The 15,896-nt window shown below is 43.8% G+C and overlaps 1 pseudogene; it reads left to right on the top strand.

The window, feature by feature from the left end:
- Positions 1-14,347: 14,347 nt before the first annotated feature.
- Positions 14,348-14,465, top strand: LOC126196555 (5S ribosomal RNA; annotated as a pseudogene).
- The last annotated feature ends 1,431 nt before the right edge of the window (positions 14,466-15,896 follow it).

Genomic DNA, 15,896 nt, shown 5'->3' with positions numbered 1-15,896 from the left:
ATGCCACATACTTCCACGCCTTAAAGAAACAAAAACTACCAAAACACGTTCTAAATTTCAAACGTACGCGTGGAAAATGTATTCCATTGACAAAACAGTTTGTCCTGACTGTGATGAACGAAAATTTTTTTTTTAAATTGGGAGTTATTTTTCAGTTTTACTTTGTAATTCACCTAATCGATCATTATTTGATCTCAGTACATCGTTCTGAACATTATTGGAGTAGATATTTGTCGTTTTTAGGTGAATTTGTGTTCGAGGTCGGATAATAATCCAAGAAATTACTAATTTTAGTCTAAATAGCGAGTGCAGTTAAGGGTTAAATATTTTCGTGCAGGGCGTAGAAATCATCCAAAAGCCAACGACATAGTTGCATTCTTAAACCATTTGGAACGGAACGGCTGCAGATTGTCTATTTGTGGACAATCTGTATTGGATTGAAATGTGTAATAAATTACTGGGAAACGAGATAGCTGGCAGTCTTGCTAAGGAAGAGGTAATCCCAGGTACAGAAGATGATACTCATGTTCCATCCGAGGGTCTACTAATGATTTACAGGAAGATGGTTCGGAATGGTAGGGGCAAAGAATGGCCAGCTCCTCAGACAACTAAATGATAAAGCTACGTGCAGATAACACGAGTACCACCAAGCAGACCTTCCGAGCACGGACTTCCTTATTGACAGAAATTTGCATTGCCCATAGCGCGGCTAGAGTTGAGTCTGACGATTTGCCGAACACCTACACCCCATAAGCCTGGCATTATCTCCACTTCTTTACTATTGCGTAGTGGAGAACTCAAACAATATGTTTTGGATGTATGACATGCATTTGGTATAGATTACAAACCAGATTGCTTAAAGGAAAACCACAGATGAAATAAAAAAGGTAAAACAGCTTGTAATAAAATACAAAGTTAAAAGAAAATAATTAAGTTTTGGCTATTTAATTCATATCCGTCTTTTCACTTCCACTATGAATAAGATTCTTTATACATTGCAAAGTTTTTGACTGCTAATAATGTGTGCTTAGATGCAACTGGTATTTATTACTCGCAACACACTGCATAATACGTTGTTAAGAAATTTTGTAAAAATACCAGTTCTCAACATCCGAGCACGACGTCCTGAAGACCATGTATTTATTATCTATGGTCAGTGTGATAGGCGTAACAGTGGTGTGTTCATGACGTGTAGCAGGCTAACTTCATTCGACTGCTGTACTTAGTCGCTCCGCATGCAACCAAACAAGGAACCGAATATAATCATTTCTAGTAAAAATGTTAATTTGTAAGGTATAACAGTTTCACAGTATTACGTTCATAATAACTTGAATTATAAAAAGTAGTGAAATTTGATGTTACCCGTAATTACAGAAGCGGTAGAAGAACGAGCAACTCTGACAACTTGAGTTGTCGTTAGTGTGTGAAGGATCCACATCTATCGAGAAGTAGTCTATGGAGACCGGATAGATATAGTGATAAATTTAGAATTAAATCAATACAATGAAATGAAATCCCTTAGCTGCATACAGGCGTTGTATACGTCAACGGGGACAGGTGAAAATGTGTCCCCGACAGGGACTCGAACCTGGGATCTCCTGCTTACATTTCAGACTCTATATTCCTCTGAGCGACCGAGGACACAGAGGATAGTGCGACTGCAGGGACTTATCTCTGGCACGCCTCCCGGGAGACCCACATTCCCAACTTATTGTCCCGCACTATATTCGTAGTGCCCTTGCCCATTGCACTCATTAATCGCGGCTTTACCGATTCCCGTCAGAGTTCGGGCCATGTGTGTGCATCCGCATTTGACCATCTTCTGTGCAGACAGGCGCGTGAACAGTATACGCAGGTGTCAAATATTTGAGAGAGGACGTCAAGCTAGGCTCAAAAAATCCCCGATTGGAGTAATCGGTGAATCGTCCGATATTTGAATAGGAGCGATGCCACTGTGGCCGGGAATCAGTAACAATGGACGCACACAGCGTTGAGAAGGAAGCGGTTGACCTAGAGAGATTACAGAACGTGAGGACCGAGCAATCGAAAACAGGCACTCAGAGCACCGGATTTATCGTAATAGTCGATCTGACGTGCAGTTGTGCTTTGGTGAACTCAAGGACCATTAATAGGAGGTTCACAGAAAGGGGGCTGAGCACACGCGGCCCCTTGCGCCATCTAGCCTTGACCTCCGTACGCCAAGAAGCGCGTTTCCAGTGAGGTCAGGCACATTCGGCCTGGAATCTCATCGACAGGAGATTCGTATTCAGTGATAAGTCTCGCTCGAATTGAGACATGATGACTGGCGAAGACTTGTCTGGAGACACCATGGGCAGTGGTGGGATACGAACGTGACTGTCGCCCGCCATACTTCATGGTCTGAGATGCCATTGCGGGACCCCTTCCGTTGTCATCCACGGTACCGACACACCACTGTGGTACGGCACCTAAATTCTATGCCCCCTGATGTTGCCCATCATGGCAAGCCATACTGGGTTTACATTTCACTAAGAGAATGACAGATGGCACACGGCGAGAGTTTCGACTGCCCGTCTTCGTGCTTGCCAAACGGTGCCTCGGCCAGCACGGTCACCCGATCTTTCCCAAACTGAGAAAGTTTAGAGCATTATGACAGTGCCCCACAACCAGCTCGGGATTTTCACTATCTAACGCGCCATTTCAACAGAATTTGGCACGATATCTCACAGCAGAACATCCAACAACTCAATCAGTCATCGCCAAGCCATAAAACTGCTTCCATAAGGCCGAAATATGGTCCATCGCGTTATCGACTTAATTTGTGCAGTTCTTCTCTTGAATAAATCATCCAATTTTGTGAAATCGTAGTAATTTGTTTGTCTGTGCATGTACATTACGTGTAGCGATTTCTGCCCTATCCTTTATTGTTATTATTATTATCATTTTTAAAGTGTGTATTAACAGTTACGGCGATTACTTTTCAAAAAATAAACAGGTAACTTACCTCTTTCCATTTGTTTCGTTTTCAGTTGCATGTCCTATATATACAGGGTTGTCCATTGATAGTCACCGGGCCAAATATCTCACGAAATAGGCATCAAACGAAAAGCTACAAAGAACGAAACTTGTCTAGCTTCAAGGGAGAAACCAGATGGCGCTATGGTCGGCCCGCTACATGGCGCTGCCATAGGCCAAACAGATAACAGCTGAGTTTTTTTTTAAAATAGGAACTCCCATTTTTGTTACATATTCGTGTAGTACGTAAAGAAATATGAATGTTTTAGTTGGACCACTTTTTTCACTTTGTGATAGATGGCGCTCTAATAGTTACAAACGTATAAGTAAGTCGTATCACGTAACATTCCGCCAGTGCGGGCGATATTTGCTTCGTGATACATTACCCGTTTACCAATTGCAGAAAAGGTCGATATCGTGTTGATGAATGGCTATTGTGATCATAATGCCCAACGGGCGTGTGCTATGTATCCTGCTCGGTATTCTGGACGACACCATCCAAGTGCCCAGACCGTTCGCCGGATAGTTACGTTATTTAAGGAAACAGGATGTGTTCAGCAACATGTGAAACCTCAACTACGACCTGCAACAAATGACGATGCCCAAGTAGGTGTTTTTGGTGCTGTCGCAGCTAATCCGCACGTCAACAGCAGACAAACTACGCGAGAATCGGGAATCTCAAAAGCGTCGGTGTTGAGAATGGTACATCAACATCGATTGCTCCCGTACCATATTTCTATGAACCAGGAATTGCATGGCGACGGCTTTGAACGTCGTGTGCAGTTCTGCCACTGGGCACAAGAGAATTTACGGGACAATAACAGATTTTTTGCACGTGTTCTATTTAGCGACGAAGCGTCATTCACCAACAGCGGTAACGTAAACCGGCATAATATACACTATTGGCCAACGGAAAATCCACGATGGTTGCGACAAGTGGAGCATCAGAGACCTTGGCGGGTTAACGTATGATGCTGTATTATGGGAGGAAGGATAATTGGCCCCCGTTTTATCGATGGCAATCTAAATGGTGCAATGTATGCTGATTTCCTACGTAATGTTCTACCGATGTTACTACAAGATGTTTCACTGCATGACAGAATGGCGATGTACTTCCAACATGATGGATGTCCGACACATAGCTCGCGTGCGGTTGAAGCGGTATTGAATAGCATATTTCATGACAGGTGGATTGGTCGTCGAAGCGCCATACCATGGCCCACATGTTTAGCGGATCTGACGTCCCCGGATTTCTTTCTGTGGGGAAAGTTGAAGGATATTTGCTATCGTGATCCACCGACAACGCCTGACAACATGCGTCAGCACATTGTCAATGCATGTGCGAACATTACGGAAGGCGAACTACTCGCTGTTGAGAAGAATGTCGTTACACGTATTGCCAAATGCATTGAGGTTTACAGACATCATTTTGAGCATTTATTGCATTAATGTGGTATTTACAGGTAATCACGCTGTAACAGCCTGCGTCCTCAGAAATGATAAGTTCACAAAGGTACATGTATCACATTGGAACAACCGAAATAAAATGTTCAAACGTACCTAAGTTCTGTATTTTAATTTAAAAAACCTACCCCATGAACCATGGACCTTGCCGTTGGTGGGGAGGCTTGCGTGCCTCAGCGATACATATGGCCGTACCGTAGGTGCAACCACAACGGAGGGGTATCTGTTGAGAGGCCAGACAAGCGTGTGGCTCCTGAAGAGGGGCAGCAGCCTTTTCATTAGTTGCAGGGGCAACAGTCTGGATGATTGACTTATCTGGCCTTGCAACAATAACCAAAACGGCCTTGCTGTGCTGGTACTGCGAATGGCTGAAATCAAGGGGAAACTACAGCCGTAATTTTTCCCGAGGGCATGCAGCTTTACTGTATGGTTAATTGATGATGGCGTCCTCTTGGGTAAAATATTCCGGAGGTAAAATAGTCCCCCATTCGGATCTCCGAGCGGGGACTACTCAGGAGGACGTTGTTATCAGGAGAAACAAAACTGGCTTTCTACGGATCGGAACGTGGAAATTCAGATCCTTTAATCGGGCAGGTAGGTTAGAAAATTTAAAAAGGGAAATGGATAGGTTAAAGTTAGATATAGTGGGAAATAGTGAAGTTCGGTGGCAGGAGGAACAAGACTTCTGGTCATGTGAATACAGAGTTATAAATTCAAAATCAAATAGGCTGTAATGCAGGAGTAGGTTTAATAATGAAAAGAAAAATAGGAGTGCGGGTAAACTACTGCAAACAGCATATTGAACGCCTTATTGTGGCCAAGATAGACACGAAGCCCACGCTCTGGTATGATTTTTTTTTTAGTAATTTAATTGAAAGCTTTGTTGCTTTGGTAAAAATAAAATTGGTTCTTTTTTGTCGTGACAGAATAAATTACTATTAATCACACCAGATTTGTCGGAGAACAGCAGCAACATGTGTACTTGATCCAGCTTTAAGAAATTCTATTACCTTTTAGCGGAAAATTCGTGCGGTACTCTCCGACGTTAGAAAAGTCGTGGTGTTCCGTTCGGAGCAGGAGGCGGCTGTATTTTCTCATTCGCGATATCGAAAATTACTAAAAAAAAAAGAACAGAAATTTTTTTTCGGAGGAAGGTCGCGCTGAGAAAACAGACGGAAGTTACATGAAAGAAACCTAAGGGACCAACTAATTGGATTTGTACGAACATATAAACGGAACTGAAAGAACTTGGAATAAATACTATAACGATGTCGTCACGACAGCGTCCTGTTTCGACAGAACACACGCTGGATCATAAGCTGCATAAATCTTTTAAACAGAGAAGATTATCACAAGTATAATTAATGAAAATAAGGTTGAGAGATTTTCTTTGAAATTAAATAAACTTCCAGGCTTCAAGTATTATATTATGAAACGGAAACTTACATTAACATGGCCACCCAATGTGGCGGTGGAGCGAATTTTCATGATACACATTCTCGCTTGTTTGTGGCTACATATATTTTTAATCACTTAAACTCTTAAATTTACAATAAAATGATAAAGGCTGTAATGTCACAACGCCTACTACAGTAGTACAAGTTTATATGTCAATTAGCTCTGCAGATGACTAACAAATTGAAGAAATGTATGATGAGATAAAAGAAATTATTCAGACAGTGAAGGGAGGTGAAAATTTTATAGTCATGGGTGACTGGAATTCGAGAGTAGGAAAAGGGAGAGAAGGAAACATAGTGGGTGAATAGGGATTGGGGGAGAGAAATGAAAGAGGAAGCCGTCTGGTAGAATTTAGAGCACAATTTAATCATAGCTAACACTTGGTTCATGAATCATAAAAGAAGGTTGTATACATGGAAGAAGCCTGGAGATACTAGAAGGTATCAGATAGATTATACAGTGGTAAGACAGAGATTTAGCAACCAGATTTTAAATGGTAAGACATTTCCAGGGGCAGATGTGGACTCTGACCACAATCTATTGGTTATGAACTGTAGATTAAAACTGAAGAAACTGCAAAAAGGTGGGAATTTAAGGAGATGGGACCTGGATAAACTGAAAGAACCAGAGGTTGTACAGAGTTTCAGGGAGAGCATTAGGGCACAATTGACAGGAATGGGGGAAAGAAATACAGTAGAAGAAGAATGGGTAGCTCTGAGGGATGAAGTAGTGAAGGCATCAGAGGATCAAGAAGGTAAAAAGACGAGGGCTAGTAGAAATACTTGGGTAACAGAAGAAATATTGAATTTAATTGATGAAAGGAGAAAATATAAAAATGCAGTAAATGAAGCAGGCAAAAAGGAATACAAACGTCTCAAAAATGAGATCGACAGGAAGTGCAAAATGGCTAAGCAGGGATGTCTAGAGGACAAATGTAAGGATGTAGAGGCTTATCTCACTGCGGGCAAGATAAATACTACCTACAGGAAAATTAAAGAGGCCTTTGGAGAAAAGAGAGGCACTTGTACGAATATCAAGAGCTCAGATGGAAACCCAGGCCTAAGCAAAGAAGGGAAAGCAGAAAGATGGAAGGAGTATATAGAGGGTCTATACAAGGGCGACGTACTTGGGGACAATATTATGGAAATGGAAGAGGATGTAGAAGAAGATGAAATGGGAGATACGATACTGCGTGAAGAGTTTGACAGAGCACTGAAAGACTAATTCGAAACAAGGCCGCGAGAGTAGACAACATTCCATTGGAACTACTGACGGCCTTGGGAGAGCCAGTCCTGACAAAACTCGACCATCTGGTGAGCAAGATGTATGAGACAGGTGAAATACCCTCAGACTTCAAGAAGAATATAATAATTCCAATCCCAAAGAAAGCAGGTGTTGGTATATTTGAAAATTCTTTACAGACGAATGGAAAAACTGGTAGAAGCCGACCTCGGTGAAGATCAGTTCGGATTCCGCAGAAATGATGGAACACGTGAGGCTATACTGACCTTACGACTTATCTTAGAAAATAGGTTAAGGAAAGGCAAACCTACATTTCTAGCATTTGTAGACTTAGAGAAAGCTTTTGACAATGTTGACTAGAGTACTCTATTTCAAATTCTAAAGGTGACAGGGGTAAAATACAGGGAGCGAAAGGCTATTTACAATTTGTACAGAAACTAGATGGCAGTTATAAAGGTCGAGGGGCATGAAAGGGAAGCACCGTTTGGGAAGGGAGTGAGACAGGGTTGTAGCCTGTCCCCGATGTTATTCAATCTGTATATTGAGCAAGCAGTAAAGGAAAGAAAAGAAAAGTTCGGAGTAGGTATTAAAATCTATGGAGAAGAAATAAAAACTTTGAGGTTCACCGATGACATTGTAATTCTGTCAGAGACAGCAAAGGACTTGGAAGAGCAGTTGAACGGAATGGACAGTGTCTTGAAAGGAGGGTATAAGACGAACGTCAACAAAAGCAAAACGATAATGGAATGTAGTCGAATTAAGTCTGGTGATGCTGAGGGATTAGATTAGGAAATGAGACACTTAAAGAAGTAAAGGAGTTTTGCTATTTGGGGAGCAAAATAACTGATGATGGTCGAAGTAGAGAGGATATAAAATGTAGACAGGCAATGGAAAGGAAAGCCTTTCTGAAGAAGAAAAATTTGTAAACTTCGAGTATTGATTCAAGTGTCAGGAAGTCGTTTCTGAAAGTATTTGTATGGCGTGTAGCCATGTATGGAAGTGAAACATGGACGACAAATAGTTTGGACAAGAAGAGAATAGAAGCTTTCGAAATGTGGCGCTACAGAAGAATGCTGAAGATAAGATGGGTAGATCACATAACTAATTAGGTATTGAATAGATTTAGGGAGAAGAGGAGTTTGTGGCACAACTTGACTAGAAGAAGGGATCGGTTGGTAGGACATGTTCTGAGGCATCAAGGGATCACCAATTTAGTATTGGAGGGCAGCGTGGAGGGTAAAAATCGTAGACGGAGACCAAGAGATGAATACACTAAGCAGATTCAGAAGGATGTAGGCTGCAGTAGGTACTGGGAGATGATGAAGCTTGCACAGGATAGAGTAGCATGGAGAGCTGCATCAAACCATTCTCAGGACTGAAGAAGACAACAACAACAACCAGCAGTGTAAGGTCCTTCTTCTCAGTAACCATTACGTTTCGTACAGAGAACTTCAAGCTTCTTAATCCTTTATACCAACAGTCACTTCAGCTCACCACGCGTTACCAAACGGCAAACAGCATATTGACGTTAAAACAGGAAACAATTCACATTCTTACTCCTTACATATTTTCATTTGGTAGTAGAAAATGGAAAGTTTATTTCTTTTTTCACCATAATTCGCGAGTGCACGTACCTACGATGTTTCAGTGTCCTGTCATGTATTTTACCCACACTGCAACATTCGGAACATTGTAAGTTCAGTTACAACAATCCGGTATTAGCCTGTAAATATTTAACACATTTGCAAGGTAATCAGAATTTGAATAAGTTTTATGCTTGGGAGTTGGCTTCTTTAAAGATTCGATGCCGCTGCTGGCTGTCGCTAGACGGCACGGTCTGGTTTAGGGACGAATTGAAAAGTAGAAAAGGGGACACAGTGTCACACGGTGTGAATGCGGTTCGAGTCTTGCGACACTTGTCGGCAGGGCGAGACCAACACCGACTCGAAGGAAGGCCTCGGCGCTTGTTGGTGACGTCACGTCAGCTAGGCACGGTGAACGCCAAGTCTGTTGCAGACAGAAATGCCTGGGCGTGTTTATCACTATAAATCTCTTATTTTTGGACAAACTGTTTGGTATTGTTTTGGATTTTGCAGTTTTATTTAGATGAAAGATTTTCTTACTATCGCAAAGCTACAAATGAAGATCATAGTTCTGTATTACTGAATCCTGGCGAAACAATCGTAGATCAATATGAGATGATTTGCCCCACTGCAAGCTTCGAAAATTTTAAATTCAAGAAACTATATTTACTTGATCCATTTTGTTATCGAAATTTACCCCAACCTCCTTACAATGACTCGTTTCTTTTATTTATTTATTTATTTATTTATTTTCGTTTGACATCGTCACTGGAAATGTGAACTAATTTACATGTGTAAATGCCCAACTGTTGCCAGTCATTAGATTACAGTCGTTCTCAACGAAAGGAATTCTAAACAGGAAACAAAATAGCTTCACACATCGAAAATACTGCTGAGCTTAAACTTTTTTAAACATGCACATTAGAAAAGATAAATATTCCCCTCTTGCTACTGAAAGGAGAAACTTTATAAGATAAAAAAAATCTTTTGCCACTTCTTCTGTCCCTCACCTCCCCCAACGTGTACAATCGCAAGAAATTTCATTAACATTCAGTGCTCCTCACCCCATAGTCAACCAAGATACCTAAAGAAGAGCACCAATATGTTCACAGTTTCTTGTAAAAGCAACCCAGTACAAACGTAACTTCCTCAGATTTACAAATAAGGTAAAGAAGTAAGAATTCTGTTACTGCTGGACCATGAAGTTGTTTTTGTATGTCAATCCTTAAACCAGGTGGAAATTAAAGTTCAGGAGTACACTATTTGTTAAGAAGTGTAATGAATTGCACAATTAATTGTATTCAGAAATCTCTCAGAAGAATGTGTGTTGGTCAACTATCGTCAGTAGTTTCACATTTTCCTGTGTCAGAGAGGGAGACACCACCATTCTGAGTATGCTTGCAACAGACCTGGCGCTCGCCGTGCCTAGCTGACGTGACGTCACGAGCAAGCGCCTTGGCCTTCCTTGCGCTGAGACGCGGCACGTATGAAAGTAGGGGCGTGCGTGGCGCGCCGGCGACACGTCGGTGCATTATTGACAGTCGAGCGCAGTGCGAGTGGGGCGGGTGCTGCCGTCTCGGCGGCCATGAATTGTTTATAGCGCGCCTTGCGGCGCAACGCCAGCTGCCGTTGTCAGCGATCGTGCCGCATCGCCTGGAGAGCCCGGCGGGCTTCCGCAACCCGCGTTTGCTCACACCCTTCTGCGAACTGACCTATTCGTGCTCCATTGGACCCTAGGCACAACGCAACCTCGCTCCTCATTAAAACTACTCACCACGCCGTACATCTTTGTCAGGAGGTTTAGTAGCACAGAAGGATGTTGTTTTTTCGAAAAAACTGTCTGGACCTTCGTCATTGAGGAACTACGGAGATACAGGTTGTGAATAAAGTCTTGCCTAATTACAAAAACTTATTTCTAAGCAACTACGCTACATACTGTTACATGATTTGTTCAAAATGGCACCTTAAAGTTTATATAGATACTCTCCACATTCCCTGTGTCTGACGCAGTAGAACATCCAGGCGATACTTGGTTTCTCTCCAAGTCCTTGCCAATATCTCTTGCATCATCGCCTCTGCCGATAGGAAGTTGCTTCACAACGAGTCTTTTCAGCGTTAGTTTCCCCAGCGGGACGCCTTTTTCGTCCAAAATGTTGTGTTCTTACACACGCCAGGCAGACAAGGGTGCTGATTCCAGTACCTCTACAGTGTCAGATGTTGGACTTACTGAAAAGGACACTGGAGTATCGTCTGTACGAAGCAATTGGCCAGGTGGCACTGCACATGCCTGCAGACAGACGAAGACATTCAACGCGTGATCACGCATTTCAAAGACTGTACTGAGAAGCTCCTTGCTCTGCGCTAACAGTTTATTCACTGGCTCTCACCAGACGCAACCTGTCAACAAATTCGCATCAAGTTCGCAATTCCGTTCTCTATGTCTTACAATGGTGGACGATTTTTCGAAATTTCCTTTTGTGTTCATTCTGCATTCCAGCACGATCCGGGCTCTAGCAACTATATTTCACCAAGAACGATTACCAACTACTACTCTGTCTGAAAAATGTCCACAACTGGCTTCAACAAAATTTGCATCTTTCTGTAAGACAAACGGCATCAGCCGGCCGCTGTGGCCGTGCGGTTCTAGGCGCTTCAGTCTGGAACCGCGTGACCTTTACGGTCGCAGTTTCGAATCCTGCCTCGGGCATGGATGTGTGTGATGTCCTTAGGTTGGTTAGGTTTAAGTAGTTCTAAGTTCTAGGGGACTGATTACCACAAATGTTAAGTCCCCTTAGTGCTCAGAGCCATATCAACCATTTGAAACGGCATCACCAACACCATATCACGAAATTTCTCATTGCAATCTATTGGTGAATCGGAGTGATTCGTGCATATCTTCAAGATGCAGATGTCGAAGTTAACGTAGTCCCACTCCAAAAAAAAAACGCTCTGCTATCTTTCTTACCAAGATACCCTACGACGCCCCAGGTAGGTAAGTCGCCAGCTTAACTACTGCATGGCAGCTACCACCGGACTATGCTGCATCTCCTCTATCCTCTTTACTCCCCGGGTCCACCCTATTAGTTGCGTGTGTAGGACGTTTGACTGCCATGCAGCAAGACCCTTTTCGGTTCTCCGTCGGATCCGAGACTTTCTGTGCTCGGGGACTGAGTGTTGTGTTATCCACATCATCATTTCACGTCATAGACACGCAAGTTTCCCAGTGTAGCGTGAACTCAAAAGGCTTGCAACTCCCAGCCATCAATGTCATACGAATCATTTCATTCAGTCCCTGGGTTCTCTCTCAAAGTTCCAGGCCAAAGCCAAGGTTTACTTATGGTCTTTGGCCGGTGTGGCCGTGTGGTTCTAGGCGCTTCCGTCTGGAACCGCGTGACCGCTACGGTCGCAGGTTCGAATCCTGCCTCGGGCATGGATGTGTGTGATGTCCTTAGGTTAGTTAGGTTTAAGTAGTTCTAAGTTCTAGGGGACTGTTGACCACAGATGTTAAGTCGCACAGTGCTCAGAGCCATTTGAACCAATTGAACTTAGGGTCTTTAACGGTGGTCATTCATGAGAACTTGGGATTATAGTCAATCTGTGGACAGACCAACCTAAGTCATTCGAGGTGGGTCTGGGCACCATCAATGCAGACACTAAAATCAGTTACGCCCTCGAGCTGTTCCTGATACTGTTGGTGACCTTTCTGTTCAAATGACTATACAAGTAGACGGTTTCTCCCATGGCGATTATCCACTGCAGGTTTCATACGAGATGCCCCGTCCTACCGGCGGGCTTCCCGCGTCAGAATGACTGTCTGAACAGATGCAGCCTTCAAAGCCTGGATAGGCCACTCCCTCCGTCATTGCAGCCGCAGCTATCACGTCACCTCGTGTCATGAGGAGCATCCTGCCTGCAATTTTTCCGGAGGCCCGCGCAGCAAATACTACAATGCGGGCCACCACATTCAGACACAGCTCCTGGTCTGATATCATCATGCCATCAGTCCAGACACACCCATCGGCGCCATGGGTACCCACGGTACACCACAACGGTGAGGCATTTTGAGGAGAATAGTGTGGTATCACTAATGCCTGCTACATTGCGCCTCCCGCCACGCTTCCTCAGATAACACGTCACACAGTTTATATCCGGCCAATCCCGGCTCTTGCACAGAGTCGCCTAGCTGGGCAGCCCAGGTGCTGCGCAAGTACGTAACTGCATCCACGGTAACGTAGCAACGCCCGGTCGGAGAACCCTGCTGCTCCACGCCATAATAGACTTATTGACAGGGGCACATTCCTACGCCGCCAGGGCTTTATAACCTCACGTGGCACCTCACGTGGCACCTCATTTGGCGGTCTCGTCTTGGACTTAACCGTTGCTGACATCTTGACGCCGCATCATTGAGTTCGCCTCATCTTGACTATCGGCTGCGCCTTGACGTGGACTATTCAGAGACTTCTGCTATTCGGCACTCAGGCCATCGGCTTCACTATTGGACTTTGTCGATGGCTGTCCCAGTGGCAGCGCTAGCTATATTATTGAAGTGTTGTTTTACTATGCTTTTATGTCTTTACCTGCAGAGGGATAAATCTCTTTGATTAGTCCTATCGTCTACTGCTCGTATTTGTAGCTCTGCCATTCACGGACACAACAACGTGAATAACGCAAGTTAATTGCTGAATATTGCATGCATCCGACACCACAACCGGCACAAATGTCCGTAAAGTACAAGCACGGCCTTTAAAATTCCTCCTGCAACACACAACCTTCAAAAGCATTGTTAATTAAACGTCCCGTGAGACTCAACCTTGAGTCCACAGCTCGTGGTCGTGCGGTAGCGTTCTCGCTTCCCGCGCCCGGGTTCCCGGGTTCGATTCCCGGCGGGGTCAGGGATTTTCTCTGCCTCGTGATGACTGGGTGTTGTGTGATGTCCTTAGGTTAGTTAGATTTAAGTAGTTCTAAGTTCTAGGGGACTGACGACCATAGCTGTTAAGTCCGATAGTGCTCAGAGCCATGCCATGCAGACTCAACCTTGACACTTGACGTATTACTGACTTGAGCCCGTGTTGTTAACACGCAATGGATAATTCTACTAAACAAGACGAACTGTCAGCACAATGTCTCACCGTCTACTGTCTGGTGTTATTAACCTTCTCAGCACTTCATACTTTCGACAATAGTTCGTACATGTGGACACAGTCGCTACCTATTACTAATAATATTAGAATTAGCGACAAGACCAGTGCTGCAGTATTGCACGTCAACGCCAAGTGATATCTGCGGGAAGGTAGGTCAGAGTGGCAGGTGCCGTCAGTATTGAGATCGGCAGACTAAAAGCACCAACTTGAATCAGGTAATGTTGGACAAGGCAGGAAATCTTGACCAGGTTGTGATAGGAATCGTAGTCATATAGAGTAAGTGTTCAGTGAATTTTTGCTAGGTGTTCGCAACGAGTGTGTGTAAATTTCAGTAGAAGCTACGTGTACTTTGTACTTCTGTTCTCCTTCTTCATCATCACAGAAAATTACACCAGGCTTTAAAAAGTAATTTTTATCGCCAGTCGCTCCGCAAGAGGTCACTTTAGAAATGCCTTCCTGAGAAGCGGCAACTGCCTTGCCGCAGTGATAACACCTGTTCCCGTCAGATCACTGAAGTTAAGCGCTGTCGGGCTTGGCTAGCACTTGGATGGGTGACCATCCGGCCTGCCGAGCGCTGTTGGCAAGCGGGCTGCATTCAGCCCTTGTGAGGCACACTGAGAAGCTACTTCATTGAGAACCAGCGGCTCCGGTCTCGGAAACTGGCATACGGCTGAGAGAGCGGTATGCTGAACTCAAGCTCCTCCGTATCCGCATCCAGTGACGCCTAGAGGCTGAGGGTGACACGGCGGTAGGCCAGTACCGTCAGGATTTTCTGAGATCTGCTCGGACGGAGATAAGTTAACTCCCGAGAAGTAGAAATAGGTAGCGAGACACTTAGCAAATAAGTTTTAATGACTTGTCATCGAGAGCGTTTCGTAGGTATTGTGTGTTCTCTAAAAGAATAATGACATCGTAAGACATTTCTTGCACAGATCACATACGTCACACGCCTTAAAGTTGCGATACAAACACAAAGGAAATAAAATTTCACAAACAGGAAATTGTTGCGATGGATACATGAAGGAGACGTGGCCACTCTTTAAATTCGTTAATAACCAAGTCGACCCTAAGGATTAAAGAAGACCCCCGTGGAAAAGAAAAAGTGTTCAGTTTTAGATAGGCTCATACAAAAGAGGAAAACTCGCTACTCACAGTCCAGCTGAACTACAGACTTGTGTTTCAACTAACAGAGAAAGTGGCAAAAATTAATTTCATTAAATCGTAAACTATATGAATTCCACAAGCAAGATACTCCCGTAATGTTCCTAAATTATGAACGAGAACAGTTTAGAACCATTTAAAAGTGTTACAGATGCCCCTGGGTCTGTCCACAAACGCCGCCAGAGAATAACCTACCCTAGTGCTTCCTGTATCGAGTGATTTTACCGTCAGATTTTCATTGCCATCTTCTGCAGAAAGTGGCTTCTACTGCTTCGCAAAACTTCTCTGGGCACAGACTTGTGCGTGCAGCCACAGACTTCAAGACACTGTCGGCGGTGTTACTACTAGTTGCAAAGAGACCAAGTGAACTACTGTTACCAGACTAAATGATCATAATTTCTCCAGTTATATTGATCTCATTCGCCTTGTATCGTTTGGGGAAACTTAATGTGTGTCATTAGACTTGCCGTCATGTATGTGGCCGACACGTCTCAACTGTACGCATTTTCTTATTGAAATGAAGTAATCTGAAGAAATGCTATCTAAGGTTCTGCTTGGTTAATATATGACAGTAGATGTTAATATTCCTGGCTCCGTGCTGTTGACATCTTATTTCGTCTTAGGTGCTGTACTAGAGGACAAGCGTACTGGTGTATAACACCTGTGGGTACTAGTTCTAACCGTGGAACTGTTCACACTGCTGACATCAGATGGATTAGAGAGCGCTTTATGGTGAAAGTTACACACGGGTCTCGGGGCGCGCAAATCGGGTTACTCGGTCGCCCGTGACGGATGACGCCGGCATCAGTCGAGGAAGCGATTAATGCGTGCGCAACGTGACGTCAATGGCATT

Source organism: Schistocerca nitens, chromosome 7, assembly GCF_023898315.1.
Source record: "Schistocerca nitens isolate TAMUIC-IGC-003100 chromosome 7, iqSchNite1.1, whole genome shotgun sequence".
Taxonomy (NCBI): domain Eukaryota; kingdom Metazoa; phylum Arthropoda; class Insecta; order Orthoptera; family Acrididae; genus Schistocerca; species Schistocerca nitens.
This window is presented reverse-complemented; position numbering and strand designations above follow the sequence as displayed.